This window comes from Battus philenor, unplaced genomic scaffold, assembly GCF_028537555.1.
Source record: "Battus philenor isolate CCGP_79_NKW_IND1 unplaced genomic scaffold, ilBatPhil1.0.hap1 SCAF_29, whole genome shotgun sequence".
Lineage (NCBI taxonomy): Eukaryota > Metazoa > Arthropoda > Insecta > Lepidoptera > Papilionidae > Battus > Battus philenor.
This window is the reverse complement of record NW_027181692.1, coordinates 7,787,920-7,808,242: the sequence shown is the minus strand read 5'-3', so window position 1 is coordinate 7,808,242 and position 20,323 is coordinate 7,787,920. Positions and strand designations below refer to the sequence as shown.

General features: G+C 37.7%; 1 protein-coding gene across 6 annotated transcripts in view; it reads right to left on the bottom strand.

Annotated features, from left to right (window-relative positions):
• The window catches only part of kst (spectrin beta chain, non-erythrocytic 5 kst), an 89,761-nt gene extending 70,196 nt beyond the window's left edge, over positions 1 to 19,565 (bottom strand). For 2 of the 6 annotated variants that reach the window (XM_068769761.1, XM_068769765.1), the window contains exon 1: positions 6,802 to 7,608. The gene's annotated coding sequence lies outside the window, so the exon portion shown is untranslated. Of the gene's footprint in view, positions 1 to 6,801; positions 7,611 to 19,251 lie in introns of those variants that run through there. The other 4 variants (XM_068769766.1, XM_068769767.1, XM_068769762.1 and 1 more) reach the window with 4 other exon arrangements.
• Positions 19,566 to 20,323: the final 758 nt, after the last annotated feature.

Genomic DNA, 20,323 nt, shown 5'->3' with positions numbered 1-20,323 from the left:
AGAACACTATGTGAATTCTTATGCCATAGACCAGGGGTGGCCAAGCTCCTTGATTATTCGAGACATTTGAATTTTTCCGCGCGCCGCAATTGAATACGCATTTAAACACGCAAACGAATATTTCTTTAACTAAAAATATGTAACAAAAGTACATAATATTACATGTGCATTGAAGTTATATATGACAGCACTCCTAATGATAATTTGAGACGCCGGTTAGGTTAGGTTAATACGATCGGTGTTTTTATTTCGCTAGTTTTATGGTTTAATAATAATAAATATTTACGCCGATAATTTATTTCTATTTCCCAGCAACTGACATAAATAATTCAACAATCAATCGTAGCCAAAAATAATCGTTCATAGAGCCGAAGTTTGGGCACCCCTGCTATAAACCTTTGCACGGTCTTGGTAGAGGAATGAGTAATATAACGGCCCTTTAATTTAATTACTGCGTATACACCTCCCACATATGACCAGATGTAAGCGACCCACATCTGCCGCCCCTGTGCGATAGTACTGTAAGGACACATACATTTTATGTAGTCAGCAAACTTAGCCACGAACTGTCCGGTCGCGTCTGCTTGTGCAACATATCTGCGTGTTAATTAAACATAATTTAAACTGTTCTCCAAGACTTTCACAGTAAAAACAAAAAGCCCAATATGGCATTGATCAATAACAGCTAACAGCCTTTCTAATATTTTCATTTCTTGTCCTCCCCTGATAACAAAGAACCTGTACATCCCTGCAGACTTCACGTCGGTGATACGAAATTTCACATTCATTTTTATTATTCCCTGTCAATAATAGAACATAATTTCGTCGTAACGTCTAACGTCCTTTCAGCGTGCCGTTCCGTTTGAATTCAACGCGAGTCTCCCTGTAAACGCTGGATGCTCCGCTTTCATCCAGTCTTATTGGGAATCTATGCAGGATGCCCAAAAGTGGAAGTCCCACAGCTGCAGTGATACATGTCCGGGTGCCGCGGTCTGCCTGCACACAGGAGCGTGCTGCTCCCCGCGCTCCGGCCGCACACGACGCGGCTGCGCGCGCGCACGTTGTTGCCGCGTTTTTTGCTCGGATTCCGCGCGCGTGACGCGAGCCGCGCCGCAGACGCGACGAGCGTTACGTCACCCGACCTTAGGGCCGATCACGACTCCATATTTATTTAATCTTGACCCAGCAGTGGGTTACTTGCAAAGGCCTCACAGTCCTCCGCCATATTTTCCGAGACAATTCGCATACCAAGTTATAAAATCATACATTTTTATTCAACTTGCAGTTTTGAACCATCAGTAAGATACTATTGACTCAACATGCCAGCTAGGACCACTACGGTCGCTCTTTTAAGCGAATTTAACAATTTTTGACGAATACATTGTAACATTAACAATTTACATGGGTCAATAAACAAAGTTAAAAATATTTATTTAATGACATACTTTTAATTACAGATAAAAAATCAAGAAAGCTATGGGGTGATTTTTTAGGACCCTAACATTCTCCACCAATCGCAAATACCTCTGGACCAAGGTCAATGTGAACACGCTTTAACCCGACGGGCCGCGTTTCTTGACACTTTAGACAAGATTAAATTTTTACGATTTTTTTTTTTAATTTAATATTATCTACTCCGCCTATAAATATACTAGAAGCTGTTTACAGAAATATTGTTTGTAGGTATAAAAACTGTATAAAAGTGAATATACATAAATATGCATTTAATTACATATATGACCCATCAAAATCAAAAATCAATGGTTTTACAAATAATTAACAACGTAATGATAATAAAGTAAGAAAAATCGTTTTTTTTTTATTTGTAACACTACATATTAAAATTAATTATTGTCTGTTGCTGCAGATTTTATATGGCATGTCGCATTAAATAACCTAACATATTTCAATGTGATCACTTATTACAGGTAATTGGAAATAGGTGTAAATCTTCCTGTATAAGATTGTCTTGCTCATTATTTAAACGAGCGCACCCTGTAGATAATTCACGAAAGACATTCATAAATTGCCCCCGAAAAAGGAAGTTGAATTTGACACTATCGAATGTGTTTCAACGTCTGACACATGTGGATGAATTCGTTCCGAAGTGGTTGGTGAACATATGTACGGAAAATAGTACATAAGAAACGCCATATGAATGATAAAACGAAATTACATTCCAAGAAATCAGAGAAAGTACCAGGCGGACAGAAATGACCGCGGAAGAAAGCACACGTGTCTCGCTCACACACGCGCACGTGTCTCGCTCACACAATCCGATGCCAGACAGACAGTTTCTGAACGCAGCGGCAAAGAAAAATATAAAGATATATATATATGTAAAAACGTAACAACGATGAAATGCTTTGCCCGGCTACGTGCTGCAGTACAGGGTACCCTGCACTATAATTTCAGTATTTCTCTAGTTATTTTCTCTGCTCGAAAATTTAATAAAAAACGCAACTTCGAAAAAAACGCAAAGCGAGGTATTAGTGTAGTTGTCAACAAGCGATGGAGCGATACACACGTCAAGAACATGGAATTCTACAGCAGAATCTTTTGACGAGTCGGCCCGGCACATTGTCCAAAATCTCAAGGCATTTAACGGTCTGTAGCGCTTGGGCAGCGACTTGAAATAAAATAATGTACCAACTAATATATAATTGAGTAAAACTTACAAATTTTATTGTTAATATGTATAAATTTTAGCTGTATTTACCCATAAGAGAAAATTGTGTAAGAAAAATTGTAAAAAATTATAAAACGCTGTCGTGTCTCGCAGCTGGGAGAAGAAAGATCCGTATCAAATAGCGGCAACCCTCTCCCAACTGTCTGCGTTTAGTTAAAGCGAATAAATATTGTATAAAAAAAACACTAGCGATACAAATTAGAATTAATAAAAAAAGTGTTGCTCTGGCAAACATCTCCGCGGAAGGCGCATAAATATTTTCATTTAAAAAAAAAACTCGTTAAAAAACCTCGCGTTTGTTGTCGCCTTTTTAGTTCTACATATCAATCTATATATCATAATCTTTTCTAACGTCAACATTTTTAATAATAAACTGTTACGTTTTATCTATGAGGCATTGGAATCGTGACGAAAACTAAAAAAAACACAAGCCTGACTCTCGAACTTTCCATGGAGATATGCACATCGCCGTTTCAATAAATATTTATTACGTACAACATTCACTTTTATTTATTGCAATAAAAGTTCACTATACGAGCGGACTTGGTTTTGCTTTTTTACTTTGCAATGTTCACGTTTGGCAAATAACTTTGCCGACCACTACCACAAGTCATCACTGGAAACACATTAGTTGTAGACTCTCGTCTGTGGGCACTTAGAGATATGCTATTGTTAAAATGAGTTACAGAACCCTCTAATCAATAAACACGGAACCCTATTGCCATGAACACGTGTGACCTTGAAGTTATTTATAGACTTTTGTGCACGGTTCTCGGAAATTCTAACCGAGCACTATCTCGAACTGACTAGAACCTTATCCGTAGTACAAATAGGTGTACTCCCCATGTCAACAGTTCAGTGTTGTTTTTCAAGTTATAAGATTAAAATCTACGATCAGTGATACAAAGTGACTATTCGGCAAGTTATTTGAAAACGTAGTTTGGACTAAGCGAAAGTATACTTTGTGGTTAAAATAGGGTGACCATCTGATTTGTGAATAAAGGACTCCTAGTAAACCAATGGTGTTTCATTTCGAGTCAGAACCCACAGTACGTAACAGTATTATAGTAAATCGACAAGTACGGTACAGTCATACATAAATAAGGATAAATATTTTCAAAATGTTGCAACAAATAATAATTTTCTAGTAATCAACGCGACGAGATGTCCACGCGACTCATCGCCTATTCGTCAGCGGCGCGGCCGCGCGGCGTGGTGTGATGTCATTGACATATATAAACTGCTTATTCTCAGAACAGCTCCGTAAAGCGCACCGGGGGGAGGGGGTGGAGGCTTCTACTACAAGGCATAAGCCTCCCTTAAACATCGCCGCGGTGACCGGACCTGCGCCGCCCGCAACCAGCGATATCCGTGACCACTCCATCTGGTGGAGGAACTGTCCACGACACGTCTACCAGCTCGTGGCTACACGTGAACCTATGGTTCCTTACAGCCATCGATTGCACGAGCGATGTGCCCAGACGGGCAATTCGTGTATCCGTGTATTGAAGGTTCTATCCATACTCCTTATATCTAAATGAAGCCTTTTTTAACCTCTTACGCTCGAAAAGGTTAAAAGGTTGAGTCCATTTTTGAATTTCTCCCCTTAACAATCGAACTGCTTTACTTTTAGGCGCAAGTTCAATAGTTGGAAGCACTAGTTCAACCTATGTTTGGATATATTCTTAATATTGTCACGTAAGGCTGCGTCTAGATACGAGTTATCAGCAGTGATTAGACACTGCAAGGCATATGCCCCCCCCCCCCCCCTAAGTTCACTTCGACGTCCGGTTTGCGCTGGTCGCGACCAGCTGCTGCTCCCCGCGTCCCTGACCCACTGCCGACATACCGTCTAGTATTCACCACACGAGAACACGATATATTTATATTTAAACCCGAATCATCTGTAACTTTATATCAAAATTTCATTGCATTATATATAAGAAGTTGCATTGACAAACTATGTACTGCCAAATATTATCGGCCTCTGGCATTTCAATGTAACAGGTGGCGCAAAATTAATGTCATAATGTGAACGCATCTTATTTTTTTCCAAACATATAGATATACACCTATCCCCCGATTTACACGGTACTTGTTTTACACGTTTTCGCTTTTACACGGTTTTTCAAATAAGTTTGTTTTTTGTTTTAATAACCGATTTTATTACCATCTCTCATAATGTAAATATTTCTGCTTCAAACATCGAATCGGCACAAATAACTTCGAGTGATGAAAATGACTTCGAACTTTTAATTCCAAAAAAAATGAGAGTAATTTCTGACAGTGATAAAGGATAATAAAACACCTTTGGTTTTATTTTTTGTTTTGTTTCCGTAATATATTAAATATTTTAACTTGTCAATGCATTTTATTTTTATTTATATGTACACCTAAAAATATTGAGAAAAATCACAACTGATAAATAGAAAAATTATGGATTTTCTGCAAGGTTTTCGATTTACACGGTTTTGACTTGAAAATTTTTAATTTTCGATTTACACGTTTTTCTCAGGAACGTATCTACCGTGTAAATCGGTGGATAGGTGTACTCCATCGCTTGTTGACAACGAATTCTCTATATATCTACATTATAAATATTAACTGACATTTGGCGCCATTTTTTTAAGGCGCTTTCATATTATGACATTACTTTCGCGCCACCTCATAGATGGAAGCAAAAAAAACGTAACACGGTAGGAAAATGAACAAGTTGTATTATATATAGAATGTGACACCAGCGGGTGCGACGGTGTTTATCTTCGCTAATTACTTGAGATTATCACTAGATAGAGTCCAATGCCTGCGATAATGGAACCGGAGTCGTCCAATACCCGCTGCGTGCATCATCACGCCAGCTCGATATATCAAGACTTTAAAATTATAATATTCTTAAATCAAAATGCGAATAGTTACAATATTGTTAACAAGTTCATTCTACCATCTGTTAAAAAAGCCCTATACCCGAGATGAACAGGCGAAAGAAACTATATATTTTTAAAACACGATAAAATTACATAACATAAATAATTTTTAACATGTCCTATTATCTATTAAGTAATTTACAACGCAGAAGAACCATGATCACCCACATGATGGCAGTAGGCATATCGCTCGTGCAACTGACGCCTGTTGAGGCAGAAAAGAGCGACCACAAGCCGGTGCGACATGAGCAAGTCCTCCGCCTTCAACCCTTGCCTTACCGCAGTACGTTTCGTCGAAGCGACCCTACTAAACCGGGCAGCGCGCCGGGAACTATTCACATTGCATGGCGGTAGGCTGATGTTCCAATTTTCTTATTTACGTGTTACATATATAAACAATTTACTGATATATTAAGAATCCTATGACTATGGCCGTCAATCAATTCACAAGACCAAAACACAAACGTTGTATGACAGTTTCTATATGTCTTACAATTTTTCTTAATATCATATAGGATATTAATATAAAAATGCACACATCGATAAACTGTTCAGTAATAAAAATGCTTGTTTATAACATGAGACTACAATTTTATATAAACAAAAATCAACCTAATATCCCATACAGTGGCATCCTTGATCATAATATACACGGACATGAAAGATCCAAACGCACCCTGATCTGAGAGGAATCCACAACAAACACCGACGGGTTTTTTGTGATCAATGATTACAGGGTGAACAGAGGTGGCTAAACAATACGCGTGAATCTGAACTTATTTGAAAGCTTTCACTCTGTATAGAGTGATCACTATCAAATATATCAAATATTTTTGTAATTCGAATACAACAGACTATTAACTTGTGGCAGTACATATTCTACAGAGACATAGTAAACAATATTTACGTAGTAATTCTAATTTTATTAGTGTATTATTTTATTTTCGTTACGTAATTTGTTTCTGAAAACTTTGGATAGGTATAAATACGTTAACTAACGGGAAATGTATATGTATTCACTACTTTAAAGAATTCACACCCGTAACCATTCATGTATATATATATATATATATATATATATATATATATATATATATATATATATATATATATATATATATATATATATATTGAAAATATTATTTATAAAAGAATTATAACGTAAACTCGAAGATGTGATCTACGAACCACACAGAAACCAGTTTAGACACACGTGATGTTTGTAACAACCTGTTCCATTTACAAATTTGGTGAATTTAAAAAAAGAATGAGTTCGTGCGATGGAGCTGTTTGTTGTAATTGATTCATAAATGTGTTCGATTTATGAAACGAATCGCGGAAACAAAACGTGCCGACGTGCGCGCCTCGAACGGATAAAGATTTACAAATCCGGCAACGGTCGTTCTCGACGACGCGACTGTTTTTCAGTCGAATTGGCGGGAAACACTCGATTTAATTTAAAATGAGAACAAACACTGTTCACTGGGTCACCGGCGCACGCGCCGCACTGCACTCTTTCTCTTTCACTCTCACTCGGCGGTTACGTTAGCACGTCCGCTCGCGCCGGGCTTCGCTCGCAAACTGACGCGTCGGCTTATTCCGTATATGGACGCTTTTCGCCAGATATGCGTTTTTGGGTTCCGCGAGCTCACGGCGGAAACCTTTTTTCGTTATTTTTTTTTACCATACGTATATGATTTTTATTTATGATTATTTTTTTAAATATAAGAACCAGATTCTTACTGCTGGCTATTACTTAAGTGTCATTTGCAGATTCCGCAAGTTCAAGGCAGCAGGCCGCAGAGGACACCTAACCTTAGACCTCTTTTGGGCTAGTATAGCTCGAGGTCTCTGGAGGGAGCCTGGGCTCGAACCGTTGTGATTTTACTTTTATCAACTGCACATTATTCGTAATCTCTCCTGATGATGACCCCTCAAAGTATGTCTGGTTTTCTTCTGTCTGTAAGCTTGCACACATAAACACACACACATACTACTCGAGTATCTAACGGTGGTAGCACAGCGGTAGAGGATTGATACTTCGATATGATCGCCTATTCAATCCTTCAGAAATAATCTTATATAATTCCAACTTTGTGCATTAATTATATAGGATTGCCGCTACTCACAGACAAGCTTCCAGAGGATGGGGCAGCAGTGTCCTCTTCTTATCATACCACCACACTGCGTTCTCCAATCTGTCTGCCAAGCATGTCGATTATGGTATATCTCCGATAGAAATCTTGGAGAGAGACCTGTGTTTACGGCGGGAGTCCATGGGTTGAAATTCCGATGACGACTTGTGAATGTCATGGGTACAATGCCACAGGAATCAAATTGAGAACAAGGATTCCGTGACCTGAATAGACCATGAATTCTGGTCACATAGTGATTGTAGTACCAAATAAGTATATTGAATTGTTAACACTCGTGTACGAGACGCGAAAATGTTGAAGGAAATTTATTTGAATAATATAAACTAGGAATTAGTTGAACACCTTGTAATGATATTCTTTAAACTAAACTACGAGGTTGTTTTTCATTACAGCCGGATGGACTGCAAGGTATAGATCTCTTAAAACATCGCCACGAGGACCTGCGCTCTCGCATCCTGCGACATCCTGCTACGAGATATGAAACGAGGATCTAAGAAGTGTTCACAACAACCTGGGATTTATTTTTTTGGACACATTTACAACACCCTTAATACAGTATTGTGTTGCATTTATTCTAAAGATTATCATTTAAAAGTCCTATCTCAACGGCACGAAACACACCGCACGCCGGGACCCTGTCGGGTGTGATGAACCGCACACTCGTCGCGAGGGTCAGGGTCGGCTCGTGGCACTGCAGACACTTCGTCTTCCCTTTAGGTTCAAACGTCATCTTTGTAACTGGGTCACGATCGGCCAGGTTACAATTTTATATGAACCAGCACAAAACCCAACATAAGCAATAGCAGTTCAAAAATCCTTCAAGCCATTATCGAATCTAAGTTATTGTTAAGTTTTTATTTAAGTACAAAGTAAACACAGCCTGCGCGCAGACCCAACGCGACATCAGAATTTATTTTAAGACATTACCGCTCCGTTGTGACGACATAAATGACTTCTGATCGATCGGTCGATCGTAATTATTTTATAATGTCTAAATCAATAATAAACGGAGATAAGCCAACTGATACTGTACATGTTTATCGAAGCATTGTTTTATTTAACGCGTTATTGTGACAGGAGTACTTTTTACACGTAGATTACACTGCATTGTATGGTTAGTTTATATTTCAATCGTATGGGAACGGACGCAGCGAGGGTGGACTCCCACTAGTTGGACCCACGATATTGTCAAGTTTGCGGGCGTCCGTCGACTAAAAGAAAAATAAGATTATACTGACCGAGTCAGTCTCGTGTGCGTTTTGCACGGGTGCGAGGGATTAAGCTACAAATGGTGCTTAGACTAAAACCTCTTTAAAGTTAACTCTGGTCGTTACATGCTGCAATTTCACCAGATTTTGAGGGAGAATTAAGCATAGGCTGTCAATGGATATTACTACCAGTTGAGAATTACAACTCAAGAACCCAGAAAGCTAAATTGAGACTTCGTCTTTAGATATTTCCTGGTCACCAACACTACCACCATCACCGCTTCGGAAAGCGTGAGCGCTGAAAGAAGTGGCGGAGGAAACTTTAAAACGACCGGACGTTGGCGACCCCTGGGATACAGACACCGCTGTCAACTCCGACGAGACCGATTAGTATCCGAACGGCTGTGAAGCAGAATAGAATAGGCCGACTAATACAAACGGGGTTTCCGTCGAAATAATTATGACGAAATAAAAGTCCCTGTTATTTTTAGATTATTATCTTGGTGAACAGCCCTCTCGAATAAATAATGTTTTGACTTAATTCTTTAAGGACATCGCTACATTATCTTATTACTATAAAAAATGTTTCACTTGTACGTTCGTAACGTACAAGTGAAACGGGGGGACATGCAGACGGCGTATACGCCACGTATACACTTGGACAAAATTCTTTTACAGTAGCACATCTTAACTCCATATGCAGAATAGAAATAGAAAACAATAGTGTATAACACAAGTCGAAATAACTACACTAATATTTGAGAAATGTAAATGTAAGAAAAAATTATTTAAAAATGCAGAACAGAACAAAATATAAACATTTCGTACTCTGGTGGAAAGTCGACGACAGCGAGGTGATGAATGAAATAATTTGTGAAGAGTAAAAGATGAATAAACATATAAATATAAATAAAACCCATAGATGCTCTTTAGTTCTCTTTGTATTCCTGAGTAATGTTACGACCTCAAAGTCCATTCTTCAGACTCAACCGTCTCGACACCAGGTGCACCAGTTGCATGTGTACAGGATATCTCGGAGGGAATCCTTCTATATTTAAACTGAAGCTCGCAGGAACGCGGCGCCGCATCTGTGCACACGTGCGCGGGGCCTGCGCGGGGCCTGCGCGCCGCACCGAACCCAACCACAGACATTTACACCCGACGACATGTCGGCAACGATCAACTCTGTCTTTGGCACTAATCGGTGTAACATAACTCCTAAAGATGCCCCGTGGAAGGGTGAAACACGTGTTGAGTGATTTGGCGGTGGCGGTTGTATGATTCGCATTGTTTGCCGCATACGCATTTATCAGCGGGCTGGCGGGCGGCGCGCTTTGTTGCACGACTACCACTACATGTGCGTAAGTGGCTAAATATTGGTCCTTTTCTTAATCACTGCATTTTTTTAGACATCATCTAGTCTTCCAAAGACAAGGTTATTCGAGATATGGTATAGGTGATCTTTGATGAAGTTGATGTGAAATATAAACTCTATACAATATTCACTATCACCATAATTTCAGTTTAAAGACATCCCATTGGAGACTTGCAATTGGAGCAACAAAGTCAGAGCACCCATCACACATCATACCCACGACACTGGCAGCCGCGTCCGCCAAGCCTGTGTTCAAGCGAGGGCGGTCAGGAGAGGGCCGTGTCGCTCCCGACCGTCGAGTAGTCCTGCCTTAGCACAACTCACACAACACTATACACATGTGGGAGTGAATCACGCAGGCGAATAATAGATGTTTTTATATATTTTTAAACACTTTCATTTTTCACTTCTTCCATAGTTCATACCAACCGGCCCATCGCCATCTTCCCAGAGAATGTTATAATTCATTCCTACTCCTCATTCATTCATCAATCAATCGCTCACTTCCTTCACTCTTACGTTCCGTTCCCACACACATACACGGGTAAAGTCCCTCTGCGTGTAAATGTCTTTGATGTATCTGGGATGCGATCACCCAGCATCATTATTTAACTCCAGTTCAAGCAGGCTCTATATCGCAGAAGCTGCAGAAAGCCTGAGCCGGCTACCAGCGTAACCTCCATCACTTCACATACTAAGTTGTCTGTCCACCTTGTGCGTGGACCCAATGCTGCGCTAATCGGACCGCCGTCTCCACTTTCCACTCTTTTTGTAGTCTGCCCACTTCTGCTTCAACTGACCAAGACGCTGGACTTTATTAGTTACTTGCGTAAGTAACTTTCAAAATTTATTATATTTTTTAGATAATTCTGGATAGAAAGTCCCATGAAGCATATACGCCAAAAACCATCACCAATCACAAAAGAGGTGATCTGTGCAGGTCAGGACCCTGCGAATGTGGCACATGAATCGAAAAAATTATCACAACAACAATTCTCATCCCTTAAAAAACCGTACACCGTGCCCGCATCGTGTCCGTCTCGTGCCGTGTAATTGTTCATCGCGACTGCTCATGAATCACTACCGCCCAAAACTGTGCACATGTGCGTCGGAAAGCATCTAAAAACTAAGCACAATCATATACTTGTGTGACTATTTTGAATTTTTGTATTTAAAGTGGCAGGGTCGAAGAATTACCCTTCCGAAGAAGCAGTGCAACCAGCGGTCGTAGGTATGCCTCTCCCTAGATGAACAGAGGGCATAAAGTCGCCCGAACGTCGCTGCAAGCAGGTAGCGTAAGGCAAGGGTCATCGTGGCCATCTTTGTGGGCGTCCTAAGCCCTGCAGTGGGCATTTGTCATGACACCTCGAACTATCATTTAATATTATCGGAATGACAGCATCGCTGGCTGGTGATGTCATCAATGTCAAACGCATTACGAACAGACTGCAATTACAAGTTCTCGGAACGGACCTCATTTGAGGTCACAAAGGATGCAGTTGACTGCGCTAATGAACGCGGTCTGCGCTTTTGTTCAATCACTTAAGTTATAATCCATTTAGGAGATGGAATGCAGGCGGCATCCGACCGATGCTATTGCAGATCAATGAGGAAGACCTATGTCCAGCTGTGGGCATGTTATGGCTGAGATAATGAGGATGGATCAAGTGAGACATAGATGCAATTTCGTACCATTCTCTAGCCTTCATATAATTAGTATTACTATTACACGTACATATACATTCTGATTTGTCACGTAATAAATTTAAAATAAAAAAAATATATGAAAAATTCCTATTATAGTGTGAAGGTATGTAAAATATAATTGAAAATTAGCTAGGGAGCAAGGAGCAAACCACAGCGCACAGAAGATATGACTGCTAGGGCTTCAAGGTTCTGGATTGGAGACTTGGATCTATGGGAAGGCCTTTGCCCAGCAGTGAACGTCTAACTACGAAATGTAAATAAAAAATTGTAATATTTTGAGAAATATGTCGACGGATACAAGGGCGATATATGAACAGAATATAAATAAAAGCTATAGAGTGAAAGATATTACGAAAGAGAGAAGAATATAGAATGCGAGATCATGTGAAGAATGAAGGAAGAAATGTGAAGAATAAAATACTGAAAAAATTATATAAACCACATCCCTGTTATATATTATGATGATCCCTAAAATAGTTGGCTTTTAAAAATCGTGAAAAAATATTTTAGTAATATTGTTGTTAAAACAACATCGTCGTATAAGCTATAAAAGCCCTCCATTCCTCCCGGAAGACAAGCCTTTCCCAAATATGAGAGGATATACCATAACATACAAGATTTGCAGACGGATTGGCTATAGCAGTTGCAATATATTTTCACTCTGGTTCTCATATGTATTCCCAAAACATTTCCAATTTTGCCAGAAACTGTTAATCAAAGCAAAACTACATTATTTGTACATAAAACTAGACTTAATCGAGTTTCTAAATATTTCTATAAGCAATGTATACACTTTCACAATACCGTCACAGATAATGTATAAATACTTCCGTTATATAAAAAAAGTGTCTTACCTACCTAGTAAATGGCTTCATATAAGATAGCACAATTTTAATAGCTGTATTCGCCTCCCAGCCGTTACAATGTTCATTAAATTATGCAATTATAAATTATCCGAGTTTCTTTCGCCTGCTCATCTTATGTATCTCACGTGAACAAATGTAATCCATCAGATGTTGAATAAATACTATTTGAATTTGTGACAAAAAAATAATGGAATAAAAAACAATGAAGACGCTCTAACGTCACTCATCGCGTATCGTTAAAATGTCTTCCAAGATAACGCTGGAATGCAGTCCCTTATCAGCAGCTCAAGCGCTGCAAGCGTCCAAAGCGCTGCGAGCATTGAAAGGGCTGCAAGCGCTGCGAGCGCTTTCAATTAAAGCAAGCCCTCGCGCCGCCACGCGCCCGGCGACCGTTTGAAAATCGAATTCAAAACAAAGCCCGTTGGATTACGTCATGATATTACTCCAAACACATCTGCGGCCTCCCCCACCTTTATATCCACGCATGTAAGGTTTATTTTTGTCTAACAAAACTCAATATCCTTGCATAAAAATATTGCATCTCCCTGGCATATTGAATTTACGATCTTACGTGCCAACAATACAGTATAAATTCCAAAAAGAATGGATTATATTTAAAAATAGAATCCTTTTTAAAACTGCAACGAACAACAGACTTTGCACAGCCTTATCGTAACGGGATAGAGGCTAAAATAAACAAATCATTCTGTTTACCTGGAAGCAGACAAACATTTGTACAACTCATATAAATCAATATAACCTTATCGTAAAAGGATAAGGTTGAAAATATAACACATAGTACACATCCGTCCGCAAATATAATTTGGTTTCACATTTATGTTACAATATGTTCATCTGCATGTTAAGAAACTAATAACGTACCTAATTACAAGTGCATACGGTCACAAATCATTTGAAACTGATTTGATTGTGTGAAAACATAAGTTTGCGGTTGTAATGACCACAACCGGTCGGTGATGTCATCGTGAGGTTCGAGACGCGGAGGACAGATAACAAAGAGGTTTTCTCTCGCGTTCGATTTTTAACATTTTTAGGGTTCCGTACATTTAATTTAACAATAGCATAAATTAATATTTATAAATATCATACTATATGTCCCCTGCCTGTTTCCCGTAGCTTGCGCTACTATTTTTGGTAGTAATTTCGTACAATCTTTTCTTGGTAATTTTACCGCCTAAATTGGTAGAATTTCATGAAATTCATGTAAGAATTTTTTTGTAGTTTCTGAGCTTTATAACTCCATAGATATCGGAAGTCAGTTACGTCGCTAGAAATTTCATATACATATAATATATTTTCTGAAAATATATATTCCAGACTTCTAGAGTGTTGTATTACCTATATATATCTATCACCATAATAAGTGTTCTTTTTAGCCCTGTTGCTAAATGTTAAAACGTGTGAAAGATTACAACTCTTTCATTATTAAATACTAATGGTAATGTAACAGAAAATTTATATACAGGATGATTTGTTGTAGTTATAAAAGCTATAATGGTGTGAAGAAGGTACAGCTCATTGTATGATACATCCTATCCTAGCGTTTTCAGGTGTGATTACTACATACTAAAATTAAATTTTATTTACTATCTGTCTGTACATCCTTTGTATTGCCAGACGTCATTGGCCTATCGCATTCGTATAAAAAAAATTAATGTTACGTATTTCAGAGTGATCACTTTATACGTGGTGATTGGAAATATACGTAAGAGCTTAAAATATTTTTGCTGACAAATATTCTATGTATACCTCCTTTATAGCAGTGTTTCCCAACGCTGGGCCAAAGACTCACAAGTGGGCAACTTGATTTTTAAGCGGGCAATTGGAGAGTGAACTCGACACATTCGCTTTAATATAAAAATTATAAATGTTACCAATGGGACGAATTTTTGTAAGGTTAGGGTGAGGCATGGTATAAAAAAGGTTGGTGAACACTGGCACAGGTTGAACAGGACAGGTGTTCGTCCTTGTTAAGGAACTTGTCTGCTCTTCAGCAATGATCTACATACTACTACTGGCACGTCATCTTGCCAATCAGCTGGACTTTTTTTAATTAATTCTAATTTGTATTGCCAGTGCTTTTTTTAAATTTTTTTTTCGCTTTAACTAAATGCAGCCCAGTTGGGAGAGGGTTGCCGCTATTTGATACGGATCTTTCTTCTCCCAGCTGCGAGGCACGACAGCGTTTTATAATTTTTTTTAAATTTTTCTTACATAATTTTCTCTTATGGGGAAATACAGCTAAAAGTTATACATATTAACCATACAATTTGGAAGTTTTACTCAATTATATATTAGTTGGTACATTATTTTAATTCAAGTCGCTGCCCAAGCGCTACAGACCGGTAAATGCCTTGAGATTTTGGACAATGTGCCGGGTAAACTCATCAAAAGATTCTGCCGTACATTTTTTCTTGAGAAGGTCCGGTAAGCTGAACGGAGGTATATTAAGGTTTTCACATAAGGTCACGTGGTTACGTCTTTTGGATTCCAATCGGGAGCAGTGTATGAGTAAGTGATGAAGTCTGTACTGTGGAGTCGTGACATGGGCAGCAGCAATCAGCTGGACTATACCGGTTCGTTGATGTCCCATTTGTCATTCAATCTCCACGTGGAAGATAAATTGTAATATATGAGCCGGTGGTCACGCGGGGTCGCCGGCCGTGTCGAGAGGTTAGTCGTATGTATTACAATTACTGTCAATTCAAATCGCTTACGGCGACGCGGCCGCGCCCCCCGGGCTGAGGTGACCGACCTCGTGCACGACCAGAAACTACAGCCTCGATCCTACCGCAGACCCTGGCCTTCCACGTGGAACATTGTCCATGTGGTTTAAATGAACGTGCAGCAGTAGGTCAGGTATTTACTGAATCATCATCAATCAACATTTACATTGAATTCTAATTATATACATTTATAACTGACCATTTTTATTTTCATTCCCTCACTTTTTCAATTTTTTATTATTTAATACAATACCATTATACATAATCATAATTAAAATATTGAAGAAATATGGCAAGGGATAGGAAGCAATGTATGAATGTGAGAATGAAAGAAGGAAGAAAGAGAGAAATAGTGTAGAATGAGAAAGAGTGAGGGTGAAAATATGAGAGTTTGTGAAAAAAAAAATGTAAAACATATCACTGCCCTAAAAATATGATGCGAAACAAGATGCTCCCAATAATGGGAGACAAGAAACGAGGAAACTGGAAGTGGTAAAATCATTGATCTAAGACAAATACAATAAAGGCATACGCCTACCCAAAGATCTTCACAGTGACTGCACCCAGAGACATCCAATGACCCCATGTCTATCAACTGTAGGGCCTGGTGCCTCATACTTGACATTCCAGAACCTTTCAAACCAACTTACATGAGCCATTTGCCAGCTAAAGCAATGTTAAAAGGTTCAAATTACTTATCAAAAATCTTTAAAAAATAATTGTAATATCAGTTGTTTAAATTTCTTTTTTTTTTGTCATAGAATTTCAGTACTCTCTAATGCTGCCTGCCAGTCCAAAGTGTTATTTCAAATATAATTCATATTTCAAATATAATATATTCACTCTATCAGACTGTCCTTGCCCAGTGTAGCGTTGTTACTGAGCATTAGGTTCTATTGTAATTTTTGATTTTATAACAATTATTAGTTTTATTATCCTAGATTACATGTTCACAAATTTATAGCAGGAACACGTTACATCAGGGCAGAGATTATCACTATTTCTCTTATGAGAAACAGGAATGAGATCTTTAGATGAATGAAAGTAACTGACATAGTCAAGTGGATTGGCAAATTGAAGAAGCAGTGGGCAGGCCTCTGGAGCCTTAAGATTCTAGAGTGGAAACCATGGACCAGCAAACATAAGGAAGGATGTCCACCAACAAGCCAGAAGTTGAACTGTTTAAGGTTGTTGAAAGACGCTGAATGCAACCTGCTCCAAACTGATCTATGTCGAAAACTATGACAGGTCGATATCTAGCAGTGTGAGCTACTGCTAAAATAAAATAAAATCATAAGGGTTTCCCAAATTAAAAAACGCAGCAAAAGGAAGCTGCAGACAGGGAAAGAAAGAGAACATCAGAGATTGTTTTGCCTGGAAACCTTGACCTCCAAGGACCTCCGATAATATTTAAAATACATCAGAACATGTACATAAAACTTCTATTTAAAAACCAAAAACTTTTTATTAATTTTTTTTTTCTGACATATTTCAACACATTTAATATTAAAGTCACTGTTCAGAATAAACCATGATATTGGAACACACAAGAATGCATTACATGCAACAAAAGTTCACTTATTCACAATTATTTACACTGATAAGCACACTGCAATGTTGTTGGGTGCAGTCATACCTCGCATCTGTTATCTGACCGTTGTTTCAAAACATACAATGTGAGACATGACTACATTTTCTTTAGGAAAACAGAGGCTTGCTCAAATTTTCACAACAAAAGTGGTAGTAGAGATTTCCATAGTGGCGATAATAGGTTTATAGACTAATGGTGGAGAGGTAAGAATTGCCTGTATGTTCATGAAATAGTCTGTTATTATCATGGCGTAAATATACACTTACACAATAGAGAGACAAAAATACCACATACTGATATTCCACATAGTGTATACCTTGCTATGCATAAGTATCCACCTTCTCAGTCAATATTTCTCGACCTACCTAACCAAATTTGAAAAGAGACAAGCGATGTCCAATTTTACAGGCCTAAGTCTTTCAGCAGGTTAATGAAAGACCTTTATATGAAAAATAGACCAATTACGTATCAATGTAGTACAGAAATATAACACGCAATATCAATTGTTAAATGGAATTACTATGTTATAGAGGAGATTACTGTATATCCTACTGTGATCATAAAGTAAGGTTAAATTGCCATTTAAAACTTCCAGGCATAACCAAACTAGTCAATTTTTTCTGCAGATTTATAGGACTCCATAACATTTACCATAAAAGTTTGAATATAATTCAACTCATCGCAAACCATTTTGAAGGATATTTTGTATCTCAATCTCTGCAATCTGACATCATTCCACAATCAACAATCTTCACCTAAATCTTGCAACTTTTAGCTATTTACCAAACTCAAAAGGCCAATATAGGAACGCCATATTGACACAGTTGAGGAGATAAAACCTGAATTGAAAGTGTTAAAGGATCTACCAGAAAAACGCTATTCTGTTTTAATCACTTGAAAAGAAGTTGGAAAAAGTGTGTTATATCACACGGGGAATACTTTGAAGATGAATTTAATTTAGAAGAATAAACAAAGAATTTACATTTTATAAACAAATTTGCCTTTCTTTTTTTATCACAATATTATTTATATCAATATGTATGTGTGTTTCAGACTATCTTGTCAAAGTGATTTCTCCAATATTTGTATCAGTGTCCATCTCATGTTGAGGGAAGCAAACATTCTTGTTCATATTCCAGTGTAGGTCAATATTTGTGTACATATAATAAATTGACAATTACATATATATTATAGGAACCTTATCAATATTATTGCAGTAAATTCTGACTTTACATATAATATTCAGCAGCCAAATGGCAATGACAGGAAGTTATTTATCTTTCTTCATTATCATTTAATTCACATGATGCTATAAATAAGGAAAAAAATGTTACAAAAACAATATAGTGTGTAAAGAAAAAATGTTAATTGACATTTTTAATAACTTGTAATCTGTATAGATGAATTATTTTAAAAAAGCAGTAAGAAATGTTTTATCAAACTTTATTACAATTACAATAAATAACATTAAAAACGAAAATATAAATAATTACTTGAATTTTTTTACAATATTCTGTTTAAAAACTATTATGTTTGTTTTTATATATACTCTATATCTAAACGACTTTCGGATATTCCTAAATAGTTGCGATAAATATTTTAATTTTAATATTGTCATTTTAATTGTTTCTTTTCTTGTATAATTTATATTTTGGATTTTGTAATGAAATATTGAAAATATAGGTCGTGCAACGAGACTGCGGCTCCTAGCGTGAACTCAATGGTTGCATATTTCTTTAAATGAATAAAACATAAGAAACATAAATATGTGCCATTAATTATTTTTTTCTAATGATTACGAACGTAAGAGATCGTTAATTAGATTAAGTGCATCGCTGGCAGCCGCGGCGCCGGCCCCGGCACATCCGCAGTAACCCGAGAAACCTACTTTCATTCACTTTGAAACGTGTTTCGCAACTTAACCGAAACTGTTGAAGGGAAGATCTAAAGCAGCTGCAAACTAACCAAAAGTACGCAAAGGCACTCACCTTCGAAAGGGCGACCAAGTTCCTTCGGCGGAAATCCAGTCAAAGCGTATTCTTGAACCGCAAACCAACTAATCACTTCATACAAAACTTAACTTTTATAAACTGTATGTAACATTTGTAACAAATTGTCTAGCACTAGGACGGGACTGTACAATGGCACTTGGTTCACTAGTCGTTCGTTGAAATAACAAATAAGGCACCGATTGTGAGTTTTTGGAGTAAAAAAAACTTGTTTCGAAAACAAGTCGCGTTATTTGGGTGCGAGTTGTGAAACTTGCGAGTTTGACAGGCGACGTGCACGCAGCGCCGCCAGCGCACAGACTCCACACGCACCGCGCGACCTGTACAAACAATATTCCACTACTAATGAATAATTACATTGTAATTAAGCGTATCTTTGCCGGACTTTTCATTAAATAAACATTTAGAAGCAATGCATTAACTAATAAGTTCAATTAAAATATCATTAATTCTGTTAATCCCATGTACCTTTGCTTATAATTGAGTAGTTGAATAGCAAATAAACAAATTTAAATATGTTGCCAATTATTCGGTAGAATGTCTATTATATTACCGACCGTACGGGAGTAGCATAATCGCAACAATCAGTTATTTTTATAAATATTGAAGTAACAGCATATAAAATGTCAAAACAACATATATCTTATATTAACTTTGCGTAAATGGAGACAAACCCAGTTGACATCGTATTTTAAACGGACCCCATGTTGTTTACTACAGAAAACACTTCGACAGACTTATATTTTTATATAAAAATCTAAATCCGCATTGCGTGACAATATCAGAGCGGTAGTTATATATAGTAAAGTATTTATTCGTAATTTGGCTTATACGAAATGTATTTTGACGATTTATTAGACGTCAAAAGTGGTTTAGTTGGTAAACATATAGTGTATATAGGACTACGAACAAAATCTAGTAAATGCAAAAAATTTTCACTGATAATTGACGCGTTAAAAACCGCGTTTATCTTTTACGTGAACAACGATTTAGAATACGTAGTATTAAAGGTTACGGGCAGTATATGTGAGCTTTGATTAGACTGCCTGAG